Source organism: Nycticebus coucang, chromosome 1, assembly GCF_027406575.1.
Source record: "Nycticebus coucang isolate mNycCou1 chromosome 1, mNycCou1.pri, whole genome shotgun sequence".
Lineage (NCBI taxonomy): Eukaryota > Metazoa > Chordata > Mammalia > Primates > Lorisidae > Nycticebus > Nycticebus coucang.
The window spans coordinates 158,130,062-158,144,257 of record NC_069780.1 but is presented as its reverse complement, the minus strand read 5'-3'; the positions used below and the strand labels follow the sequence as shown (position 1 = coordinate 158,144,257).

General features: G+C 32.3%; 1 protein-coding gene across 2 annotated transcripts in view; it reads right to left on the bottom strand.

Annotated features, from left to right (window-relative positions):
- Positions 1 to 14,196, bottom strand: part of HCN1 (hyperpolarization activated cyclic nucleotide gated potassium channel 1) — a 452,074-nt gene that overhangs the window by 103,351 nt on the left and 334,527 nt on the right. The window lies entirely within an intron of this gene.

Sequence of the window (14,196 nt, the reverse complement as noted above, 5' to 3'; positions counted from 1 at the left end):
ATCTCTTCTACGCTTGCATGGATAGAGCTGGAACATATCCTACTTAGTAACATATCTCAAGAATGGAAGAAGAAATATCCAATGTACTCAGTACTATTATGAAACCGATTTATAATCACTCACACTTTCATATGAAGACTAGATCACAACTATGGCCCAAGATGAAGGAGGGAGGAGGGGGGGTGGGAGGAGATGGGGAGGTCAGATCGAGGGAGGGTGAATGGTGGGATCACACCTATGGTGCATAATGCAAGGGTACATGTCAGATCTATTAGCATAGAGTATAAATGTCTTAACACAATAATTAAGATGAGGTATATATTAACCAGTGTGCTGTAAGAGTTCCTAATTGTATATGAAATCAGCACATTGTACCCCATAAATGCATTAATGCATACATGATCCATGTGTTTATTATTTAATTAAAAAGAACACATTGAGAATGGCTACTATTAAAACGTCCCAAAATGATAGCTTTGGATTTTAACCTCTAAAATAAATAATCAAGAATCCAAAACAAGGAATATACATATATATATATATATACACATATATATAGTCTTTAAATTTTCAAAGTAACAAAACTCTAATTATTATTTCTAAAAATAGTTTTTTATTTATTTTTAGAATTGTTTTATTTTAAAAAATTACAAAAATAAAATATGTTGTGAATGATGTTTAATAAATATAGAGTAGTGGCTGGGTGCAGTGGCTCATGCCTGTAATCCTAGCACTCTGGGAGACCGAGCTGGATGGATTACTTGAGCTCAAGAATTTGAGACCAGCCTGAGCAAGTGTGAGGCCCTGTCTCTAGTTCAAAAGTAGAAAAATTAGCTGAGTGTGGTGGTAGACACCTCTAGTCCCAGCTACTAGGGAGGCTTAGGCAAGAGGATCGTTGAACCCAGGAATTTAAGGTTACTGTGAGCTATGACTCCACCACACTCTAGACTAGGGCAACAGAGTGAGACTCTATATCAAAGAAAAAAAAGTAAAAAAATAAATAACTACAGAGTGACAACCAAAAATTTGAATGACACTTTTAGTATTTATTCTTAGTATTTAGTATGACACTATTGCAAAACATTTGCTTATTTTAATCATAATCCTATGAATATATCTTTAAAATATTTTAAGAATTAACTCACATACATATTATAATAAACCATATTTTAAATTAAGCCTTTCATAAGAAACAGTTAACTAAAATGACCTTTAAAAGTAACACATTTTCTAACTATCTTTATATTTAATCTTTATTTGAATCAATAGAAGCAAGGTTTATTAATAGTTTTATAGGTTAAATATAATAAAATTTTACCAGATCCAACCTTTTGAAAGGCAGTTGTTTTTGAGTGATTGCTTTGTGTATTAAAAATGCTTTCTTGTATTATTTTGTGAAAAAAGAACTAAAAATATACTTTAAAAGGCAAAAGACCATTGGTAAACCATGGAATAAATTTCCATGTTCAAAACAACATAAATATCACATTAAATAGCTATTTGAAAGTAGGCTACACTTGCTGAAATAAAAGTACTTCAAACCTTTTAATACTTAATCAGAAGAAAAAGAACCCATAGAATCAGATGGAAGATACAGACCTTCATTTGACAAAAATGAACATGCAATAATGAAATGTATTTAATGATTTTAAGGCTATTTACAAATTTTTGCACATCAATGAACAAGATCCATTGGGACTGTAAAACACCCATAAGTACTGGCATCAGTGGTAGCAGGATTTAATACATATTTACTGTATTCTTTGTTTTACGAATGAATTATTTATTTGTGATAGCCATAAACATTGCTATTCCATATTTCTATCCAGGAAGACAATTTTTTCATATTATCAGTTTTGTTTCATTGTTATATAAATAACAACTTGAATTCTATTGCATCAAAGGGCTACAAATATACATTTATTGAATACACAGATATTTTGTTTTACAACTTGAACCCGAAATATCAGTACACTATAGTAAATTCTTAACTTTTGATTAAAATACTAAATCCAGCATTGCAAAAATGGTATGAAATGACATTTTTCTTACAAACTAAAAAATTGATGTTAAATTTTATCTTCAAATGATATGTTATAAGTTTTAAACATAATCTGAACAATAATTCATTACTATAAAATATTAAAATTGTTTTTCAAAGACCAAAATTCAATCATAAATTACTTTTTTATATTTGAGTTAATGGTGATTAGATTTTGACTAATCTACATTATTTTTTACCAAGAATATTTTTAGTACTGCCATTTATTTACACAGTAATTGAATTCATAATTTTTATTTTTATTCTGAATTTAAAAATATATTAATCCATAATGTGTATATATGCTAATTATATGTAAACCTATTTAACAAGTACTATTTCTAAAACTTTCATGGAAGATGGAATCATTTACAAGAACTGTTTTCTAAATATAACAAAATTTTCAATTCATGCCTTCTAAGGAATTTTTTTCCTGGTAGAAAAATGGATTACATTGTGAAAAATTTTAAGCAACATAATCTTGAAAAAGTCGTACAATAATAAAGACATAATTTCCCTTTGACTTTTAATGAATTAAGTGCAAAAAAAAAAAAAACCTAAACAAAAATCACAATAAAGGAAGGTAGATGGTTGTAAACAGTTTTTTGTTTCATTTTTTAAAGCAATATTTGAATCAGATGCCTCAATTTTATCTTTATTTTTTGAAAGCCTTTTCAAATAGCTGGATAATGAAACACAAGTTTCTCCATGGGACAGTGAATCTTTCAGCTCTCAAGATATGGGGGAAATTGTCTTGATAAGTAATAACTATCGAATTTCCAATATAACATGTTTTAAAATACCTGCAGGAAAGTATTACAAAGTAAAAATTGTTATTCTTCCATCCAGAACGATCTCTTCCAATATAAAATCTCTTGTTTATAAAACCTAGGTATCTATTGAAATATTTTACAACAAATTATATTTTCATTTATTTAAAAATGAGACTAAAAAGTGGAAATTATTTACACTATGTTGTTCTTTACTATGTTGTTGTTATTATTATTATTATTGTATGTTTGTTTGAAAATGGTCATCTTGAACATTGTTTTCCAAAAGTCATTTTAACACCATTTGAGACTTAACTAACCATGTAATTTAAAATATAGTAATAATGAGAGGTTAGTGTATTCAGCAATTAGAAGAAAATGTTTAATTACTAAGCAAGTAAATTGTCCATATAAAGTGTGCTTACAATGTTAATTTACATGTAATTATGTAATGGAAGTCAAGGGTTAGATGATTGCTAGAACTAGAAACAGTCATTGTAACATAGCAGAGTCAAAATATGTGTTTGTATATTTAAAAATCTTTCTGAGTATTTTAATCTTTAATCTTTCATAGTGTCTAAATGATTTTGAATTTGATTTTTGCAATTTTTCTTGATATGTTCATGTGCATGTGTAGAAAATAATCTGGTCCTTAATTGAACCATAGTATAGAGTGACATAACATATCATGACATAACCATGGTAATCTAATCTTTTAATTTTCAAAGGGACCATTTAAAACATTACATGCTGTGGCAATACTTTTGTTTCTTTCCCCCACCAGTTTCTTTTACTCACAGATGAAAACCTTACATAAAATATCATAAAGAAATAAAAGCTTTCACACAATATCTACTAACTTATTTAGAGAGACACATATTTTTTCTCTCTCTCTTTTTTCTCTTGTCAACATTGGAGGAAGTGTGACTTTTCCCATGTGAGATAGAACTTTCATTTATGTTTGAATATCCTCTCCTCATCTCTTCCCCAAAACATTACTCTGTCTAATGTAGTTTTTATCTTTTGTCCTTAACTATCTTTCTCTATATTGGCTGAAGATTAGTTGAAGAACATCTAAAAATATTTACCTTCTAGTTAAACTAATCATAGTTTAATAATATCTTAATAATCATATCTAACCCTTGAATAGCAAATATTATTTTCCTGGCACTCAACTAAGCACTTTACTCATATTTACTCATTTACTATCCACAACAAACTGATGAGACTGCTAGTTAAACTAATCATAGTTTAATAATATCTTAATAATCATATCTAACCCTTGAATAGCAAATATTATTTTCCTGGCACTCAACTAAGCACTTTACTCATATTTACTCATTTACTATCCACAACAAACTGATGAGACTGCTAGTTAAACTAATCATAGTTTAATAATATCTTAATAATCATATCTAACCCTTGAATAGCAAATATTATTTTCCTGGCACTCAACTAAGCACTTTACTCATATTTACTCATTTACTATCCACAACAAACTGATGAGACTGCTAGTTAAACTAATCATAGTTTAATAATATCTTAATAATCATATCTAACCCTTGAATAGCAAATATTATTTTCCTGGCACTCAACTAAGCACTTTACTCATATTTACTCATTTACTATCCACAACAAACTGATGAGACTGCTATCTTCACTCTACAGATGATGAAAACTAAGTTACAAAGAATTTAAACAATTCATGTAAAGTCACACAGCTAATTAGTGCTTAAGCTAGATTTGAGCCCATTAAATAAAACTCCATAGTCTGTGTTCTTATTCGCTACATGACATTCCTGTCTTCCAAGAATGACTCATTTTTTTTTCCTTTTTTTTTATTTTTATTAAATCATAGCTGTGTACATTAATATGATCATGGGGCACCATACACTTGGTTCATAGATCGTTTGACACATTTTCATCACACTAGTTAACATAGCTTTCATAGCATTTTCTTAGTTATTTTGCTGAGACCTTTACATTCCACATTTACTAGGATTCACATATACCCTTGTAAGATGCACCGCAGGATCTCAAAACATCCTCCACATACCATCTTAGTTTTCTTCTTTCTGTCTCAGTTTCTTGAAATTGTAGTCTATACTGATTATCTCACTTTATACCCATCATTTAAACCTTAAACATTTAACTATACCTTTCATTCCTTCTATTTCATGAATAATGCTCTTGTACCACCAGGATTTTCTGATTATTACCATGCTAATTCTTTTCTGAGACAGACTCTCATTTTGTCAGCCTGGGTAGAGTGTCATGATGTCACCTTAGCTCAAACTCTTGGGTTCCAGTGATCCTCTTTTTTTTTTTTTTAATTTATTAAATCATAGCTGTGTACATTAATGCAATCATGGGGTACAATGTACTGGTTTTATATACAATTTGAAATATTTTCATCAAACTGGTTAACATAGCCTTCATGGCATTTTCTTAGTTATTGTGTTAAGACATTTATATTCTACATTTAGTAAGTTTCACATGTACCCTTGTAAGATGCACTATAGGTATGGTCTATACAATTACCCTATCTCCACCCATCCTCCCTCCTCCCCTCCCCTCCCTTTCCCCTTTCCCATATTCATGGGCTATAATTGGCTATATTATGAAACTTATAGTTTCATAAGTAGGGCTGAGTACATTGGATAATTTTTCTTCCATTCTTTTTTTTTTTTTTGTAGAGACAGAGTTTCACTTTGCTAAGATGAATATGTTCCAGCTCTATCCATGTAAACATGAAAGAGGTAAAGTCTCCATCTTTCTTTGAGGCTGCATAATATTACATATTATGGAATATTGCCAATACTGGCAAATAAAATTTTCATGTTCTTTGATAAGATCAAGTACATGTAAAACACAAATTATTTTAATTTCTTAAAAGAAAAACTTCTAAAGAATATATTAGAGAGAAAAAAATCAAACATCTATTCATTGTCACAAAATGGTATATATGTGTACACATACCACAATTTATTAATCCATTTGTGGGTTGATGAGATAATTGCTAAGTCATGGAAGAAGCCCAAGTGCCCATCGACCCAGTGATCCTCTTGCCTCAGCCTTCAGAGTAGTTGGGACTTACAGGCATGCACCATCATTCCTGGCTAGTTTTTGTATTTTTAGTAGAGATGGGGGGGTCTCTCTTTATCTCAGGCTGGTCTTGAACTTCTGAGCTCAAGCTATCCACCACCTCAGCCAACCAGAGTGCTAAGACTACAAGAGTAAGCCGCTGTGCCTGACTTACTATAATTCCTAATTAGTTATTTTGCAATTTTATTTTTATTTGGTATCTGAACAGCACTGAACATCAGGAACAAACACTACTGATGTCCCTATCTTTGTAAGCTGACCCACTTCTGATCTCAAGAGTCTCTATAGTGGACAGTCCATCTCAAGGTTTCTGCTATCAAAGAATCCTAGAAAACTTGCTCAGCTCCACCATGAGTTGCATGATAAAATAGTTCCCTATCCTTCAGAAAGACAAGGAAAAGGTATGTTCTGTACAGTTCCTCAGAGGGTCTCAATAAAAACCAGTCCCACTTGCCTATAATGAGAAACAACTCAATAAAACATCCTTCGTTGGGTTTCCACTTTTCCCTGATTACTCTTCCTCTTTCCCACTTGTCCTTCTTAGAATTACTTCCCAATAAATTATCCACCTCCAAATTCTTTTCTTATCTTCTGTTTGTTGGAAAACACAAACTAAGACAACATTTCTATTGAGCCCTTCCTCCTGCAGACATCCTTCTTCTTGGATCTCTATTCTCTTGGCTTTCCTTCCTTTTCAGTCTCCATTCGTTGATGTCTTTTTATGTGTTGATCAATGGCCAAGGTTGATACTCAAATCCTTCTTTTCCTTTTACCTTACATATTTTCCTTGGGCAATCTTCCCCATTCGTATAACTTCACTTGCTATCAATATACCATCCATCTCAAGGTCAATGCCTCTAGCAGAGAACTAACCTTTGATCTCCAAACTCATATCTTCCCTTTACGCATCTAACCTTACAATATATCTCTAAAGCACATCAAAGACATGTTGAAAACTGAAGTCACTTTCCTTCACTATTCATGCATTCTCTATTCAACCAGCATAACACCAAGTATTTCTGATACACTCACTCTTTTTATGCTATTATTATTTCTTACTAAAGTCTTTGTGTTAATTCCTAAACCATAAGCTTCTTGAAGAAGGTATTCAATAATTGACTAGTTAACATGTTCTAAAATATAATTTTGTGTAAGTCATATTGCTTAATCTTTGTTAAAAATTAGATTTGTAGTTCTTTTTGAAAAATACTGGCAAATAAAAGTGCCATGTTCTTTGATAAGATCAAGTACATGTAAAACACAAACTATTTAAATTTATTAAAAAAAAACTTCTAAGAATATATTAGAGAGAAAAAAATCAAACATCTATTCATTGTCACAAAATGCCTGTTTTATTTTTTTTCTCAAAGACAGATAACATGCTTTATTTGAAGTAGTTGAAAGATTCATAACTGAGTTCATTAAATTTTAATGTAAATGATTTTCATTTAATTTCTTAAAATTAGATGAAGGATGTAGTGTTTCAGAAACTCGGAAGCACATTAGTCACACGAGAGAGAATATTTCACAGAGAGTTAAATTTACTAGGCTACCCATGATTACAGTTTTTAGAGTAATAATTTGTGTGAGTTTGGAGTTATTAATATGTTATAAATATTTTTAAAACTAGGGTATTTTGATTATTGTTAAGAGTAAATATATTTGAAGAATAATTATGACAATGAATTAATGACTCACCAAAAAATTAACAAGGAGAAGCAACATATTTGATAAAGAAAGGAGCTTTTCCCAGGCTTAACTTTTTTTTTTTTTTTGTAGATACAGAGTCTCACTGTACCGCCCTCGGGTAGAGTGCCATGACATCACACAGCTCACAGCAACCTCTAACTCTTGGGCTTAGGCAATTCTTTGGCCTCAGCCTCCCAAGCAGCTGGGACTACAGGTGCCTGCCACAATGCCCGGCTATTTTTTTGTTGCAGTTTGGCCAGGGCTGGGTTTGAACCCACCACCCTCGGCGTATGGGGCCGGCGCCCTACTCACTGAGCCACAGTTTTATCCTCCTTTGGAATGATGTGTTTTCAAAAGAGAAAACGTCTAACGAAGATATAATTTCTTCATTATAAATTAACAATATAATTTTCTTTAAATGGATAATATAAAATAAGATTAAAATGGATATTATAGTACTTATCATTTCTATTATGATGTGGAGTTAATAAGGAATAAAACAATAAACACAGGAAGCTGAATTAGTCACAGTCCATGTTTCAGATCTGAGTATGGATCAGTCATTAGTCTCAGCATAGATCAATTTAAACTTCTGTCTTAATCCAAGGTGGAAGTAACAGTATATAATTATGCCTACTAAAGAGTAAGGAGATGTTATTAGATGAAATTGCAAAGTACAGCACTGCAGAATGAGAAAAAAACAGGTTTTGTGCCTTATTTAAGTAAAAATGCTCATTTAAATAAGACTCATTGTGAATATTGATGATTGATTTCAAAAGAAATACATATGTATGTATTTTGCATATTCACGTATCAACATACAGAAATAGGGATTTTTCAATATAAGTCTATACCTGCAATAGAAATTGATCAACAGTGGTTTGAATTAGCAGGGATTTATCAGTATCTGTTGACCATAGCTTGAATTTGATAGTAACTCAGCATTGCATAATGACTATCATGCATAATGTCCCCAGGGAGAAGAAGACATTCAGTAAATCAGTCATGTAGTTTATCAGAGTATGAAACTAACAGCCATTGGCTGTTCTATAATTTCACTTGCTTTTCAGAACCAAGCCATTATTATAACGTCTAAAATATGTTCCCTGAAGTAGTGACAGAAGATAAAGAATCTCTAACCTATCCAGCATAAATTATAAAGTGTCTCCTTAAAGTCAGACCATTCAGCAAGGAAAAACAAAACAAACTTGCCAGATTAACTCGGCAGTTGGGAGCAAATGCCTACTAAAAAAACAGAGACCTGATATGAGGCCACTGGTTTCAGACACAGTATGAACGTGAGTCAAGACAAATGTGTCATCAGCCAAGCAATGAACTGGCTATTATTGGCCAAGCAAAGTGAATAAGTGGAATCCAAGAAATAGACCAATAGGTTCCTAGATCTCCACAGTCAACGTCAGGTGAGCAGAGACGGCAAAGGAAAGGAGATGCTACTTCTGTCCCACTCGACTATAAAGGAGCCCCAAGTTTACACTGTTCCTAATTCATAGGATTTTTTGTTAAATTATTCTAATATGAGTAGATTCTGTTTCAAGCAGTAAATATTTTATGTTCTCAAATTATAAATACTTTCTCAGAATCAACTAAGGCTTTGAGATGACGATACCAGTTTGATAAATTCTTTCTTGTTTTCTCTGCACTGAATGCTCTTAAGGCAGCACATTCAATCCACAGTCACTGTTTTTTTTTTTTCCTTTTTTTTTTTTTATTAAATCATAGCTGTGTACATTAATGTGATTATGGGGGCAATGAGAAAATGATATGAAAAAAAGCAGCAAACGTTTTTCCTATAGTTAAGTTGGGGGCTGGAATGGGTCATATACATTTAAATAGGAATGATAAATGATAGAAGAATTTGGAAATTTATTCTAGTGCCCTTTTTCTTTTATAAGTCAATATTTATGGATAGAAAATATTATTCTCATTCAATTTTCTGGCTTTTAACACTACATATCCACTGTTAAGTCCTAAATGCACATTTCTAGCTATTATGTCTCTCTTCTCTTAAGATTCATATATCTAAATGCCTAATTAGCCTCTCCACCAGGATGTGTACAAAAGATCTCACATTTAATACATCCAAAGCTGAAATGCTCTATCAAAACATCATCTTACCATAGTCTTGGACCTAGCAAATAGTAAGTTTCTACCAGGAGATGAGGACAAAAAGGTTGTAGTTTTTGTTTTGACACTATTTATTTTTCTCATAACCATTTCTGTCAGCAAATATTATTGATGTATTATTTTTTTCCTTTATAGGGTTATTAAAGCACAATTTACATATAATAAAATTCATACACTGGAAGTGAACATTTCCATGTGCAATCATTGCCATGACCAAGTTTTAGAGCTTTTCTATCGTGCCCCAAAGTTCCCTCGTTCTCCTTTGTGATTAAGCAATGTCGCTATCCCTGATCCCAGGAAACCACTAATTTCTTTTACGTCACTTGTCTTTCCTGTTCCAGAATTTTACATAAGTAGGATAATACAACATTTCCTTTTTTGTTTTTGGCTTTCTTTTCACTAAGCATGTTTCTCTGAGACATTCTCACGTTGTTGCACGTATCGGTAGATTTTTTTCATGATATCTGGTGTTTTATATAATTACAAATTGTTTTTCCCTAAAGCCAACTAGTATTTACCATACATTACATTTGTGTGCCTCTTCATTCTTCTTGCAATTACTTTCTGTACATATCCATAGGTCAAAGAGCTTATCAGTGAGTAAGGGAAGACCAGAAAAATTTTTCTCTTGATTAAAGAATGGTGCTTACTCTTAGCTAAACATAAAATACTTAAAAATGTGAAGAAAATATTGTTTCATGTGCACTTAGTCTAAAAGATAATTTGAATTCTCCTTTCATTATTTTTCTTGACTCTCCATAAATATGCATATTTTTAAGAAGTTTTATGGTTTTATTTTCTGGAGTAAATAATGAAGATGAAAAAATATCAAATCTAGAAAAAAGAAGGAAAGTATAGACATGTTTGGAATTATATTGGGTAAGCAGAGATGTGCATAATGAGAAATTTGAAAAGCAATCTTGGAAAATTTAACAGATGAAAACAATGGTAATGATAGTATTTATATGATGATTTAAAGTTTACAAAAAAATGTTTGGTCTACTCAGCTATTCCATGAGCCAAGTGAGGCAGACATGATTATATCTTCATGAATATTCTGATATCTATAGGTGGAAAATCACTTGCTTAATGCCATATAGCAACTTGACCCTGTCAATGGGATTTTGACTCATGTTCTTTTATACACATAGAACATATGCTCATTTCTTTCTGAGGATTATCTGTGGTATTAATATACTGGTAAAGAAACCAGTGAAAATCTGCTGTGACATTTTCGCATTATTATTTCTTAGAGGCCTCCAGGTAATTCCAACGTTCACCCTAGCTTTACAATCGCTGGTCTAGAGGAAGAATTCAATCAGTCAATTGATTCAAGAATTCTATTTGTCATTCAAGTCAATTCAAGAATTCAATTTGTCATATGAGAAATCCATGGCGTATGAAGACCTAAGGAAACTTAGCATGCTATCCTAAGACTTGAGAGAACTTCCAATGCTATCCTAGACCAGAGTGTAACTAAAAGACAGGCTTGGACTTAGATTTACTGCACCAGGCAGAACAAGACAAAGTGGCTAGCAGCCATAGAGAGACAAGTGTCAGATTAATAGAAGGCTTGCCATTCATAAAATTAAAATAGCTCAAAATAAATGTGTGCCTTCAAGAAAGTGTTGAAGCAAAAATGGGCAACCATATATCAGGAAAACCGGTACAAGCCAGTAGTTAATGGAGATGTAAGCTACCACTTGAAGGCCCTAACAACTCATGTTAGTTGTATCCTTTTTCATTTGCCTCTAATCTAACTCCTATTCTTCCATTTATGACTGCTATTTGAAATTCTGCACATCTGTTAATTATTAATAATAAAAAACAAATATGTCCAGTTAAAAAAGCAATTCCTGAACTATTCTTGCCTTAAAAATATGAGGCAGAAATGCATTGCTATGGACTGAGGATGATGCCGCATCCTCCTCCTCTGAAAGATTTTGAGCCGGGGAGGCAGCGTATGTTGGAAAGAACATGTCCTTGGGAAGCAGAGATGTGAATTAAAATGACAGTTTTGCTGCTTTTGCCTTGCCTGAATTGAACTAGTAACTTGACTGCTTTGTTCTTCTATTTCTCCATCTGATAAAACATTATAGCAGTAATTAAAGAATACTTCATCCGAGGATTAAATGCAATATGACATACAGCTAAACAAAGGTTAGCCTTCTTAACTATGACCACCTTAATCAGAAATAGATTCTAGTTTTTGTGCAAGGCCACAAACGTTAACATCTGTGAAACATAGCCAAGAAGTTCAGATATGAAAGAATAAGAAATTAAAGTATTTGTAGAACCACATTAAAATATCAAATAAAATGGGATATGATAATTCTGTCTCCCTAGATACCTCAGGGCTAAAGATCTTCACTCTTTAACTCAAATATTTCTTGCAACTTTAGAGCTCTATGATTCTAAATCGCTCACAAACCATCTACTTCATGACCACAGAAAATAGAACATATTGAACAGAATTTAAATTGTTCTTGATGATTCATGGCAATCCTCACGAACAACACTTTTTATACTATACATAGAGCAGTAGTTATCGCCTGAATTATTACATTTTTCTGGGTTGCTTTATCCTACTGCCTCTGCTTAACTTCATTTCTCATCCCACAAGCTCCCAAGATGTGTAGAGTGTTGGCTTCTTCCCTAAATTTTCATTGCCTATTGCTGCTGGTGTTTCTTTAGCTCCTTTTTTTGTAATCTGATCTATTTTTTACTATAACTTTCCAAAGATTAGGGGTCTGTTTTGCACAGTCACTTGCAATCTAATCTTTATAGTCGTAACAGTCTGCCTATTCAAACTACACTAAAACAAGGTTAATAGCTTTTGGCAAAATCGGTTAAAGAAATGCTATGCAATTGATAATTCAAAAAATGCAAACATTCTCTATCCCCCATGTTGACACCTATTTCCCTAAGACTCAGGGGTGTGTCAGCTTAATTATTTCTGGCCTTGTGTCTGACCTACTTGAGACTGTTAGAAGTCAAGTAGCTGTGAGATTAGGTGTTACTATAAATATGTAAAGCCATAACAAACTAGGTTGTAGCACAAACCCAAAGTTAGTAGAAGAAAATCCCCCAAGAGGTCTGTATAGAAAGTTGGTATTTAATCTTAGAAATAATAATTGGCATGAACCCTGACAGTCATTTATATAGAATAAAAGAAGTAAGATAATTTTAAGAATAGGGATCCCCTTACCCTTTATCCCCAGCCATTACTATACAATCAAAATTACATGTATCAGGATGACCCAAAAGACATGTAAAGTGGGCTTTGGAAGGTCCGAGGGAGATTGACACATATTTAGTACAGAAAAGAGACATTAAGAGCTGGAGGGTGCCGCAGAGATAATTGTTTCCAATCCTGTCATTTCACAGATGAGGAAAAGAAGCCACAAGTGGCAACTTCATTTTCATGAGGTTTGCGTCCAGTTAGTAAATGTCAGGAATAAAATCAGGTCTCTGATTTCTTAATGTCACCTTTCTTCGTTATCCCATGACACCCTACCATTAATTCTTGGGTTAAATTTTACGTCCTAATTAACTATGATAAATAATGAACAAGAACTCTGACTTTCCCTCCACAACTTTTAGATGAAGGGGAATTTAGAAAATGTGTTCAGAAGGGAGAATTGTTTCCTCCTAGAGCAACAGTCCATGTTCCCTTTGAGTTTGGAGTCATGCCTGGAGCCAGGCAACATGAGGAGAAATTACTTAATGAGGATCTTAGGTTCCCTTCTCTCCAGGTAGAGGTCTTTAAGTAATTGTTGACCATCCATCTACCCACTGATCCATTATTCACTGATTAATTTCATAATATTGGGTCATTGGCATTTGTTTTTTCCCTCATGTGCGTTTTTCTATGATATTCCTCTCTTAATCTGGAAATTACTTAGGACAGTTTTCACTTTACTTAGTCTCTAAACCATATCTGAAAAATACAATGTCTAAGAAGTATTCTTTTTTTCTGAAAGTAACATTAAATTTAGCAATTTTAGTTTGTATATGTTTGAAATCACATAAAAGAAATAAAAAGGAATGTCCTGGGTAAAGGCCAATATAATACCTAGACAGAAATTAATACAATTATATTTCTATAATTAATTCAAGGAAATGATGTATTTTCTGATTGTCATAAATATCTTATGAAATATATATTTCTATTTCTATTTGCCTTCTGAAGGAAAAATACAAATAAAACATGGTTATAATAAATCTACATATGATCTATGAAAAGAAATACATGGAACATGTAACAAGGGGCTTGGCTGGCAACAAAAAAACACAATCTTCCATTCCAGTCTTAATTGGCATATCCACTAATATATTTAACTACTACTTAATACAAAAAGATTAAAAGAAACATAGGAATGATGAGGAGTTATTGGTCCATGAGTAAAGAACTTGTGTTTGGGATGATGAAAAAGTTCTGGAAAT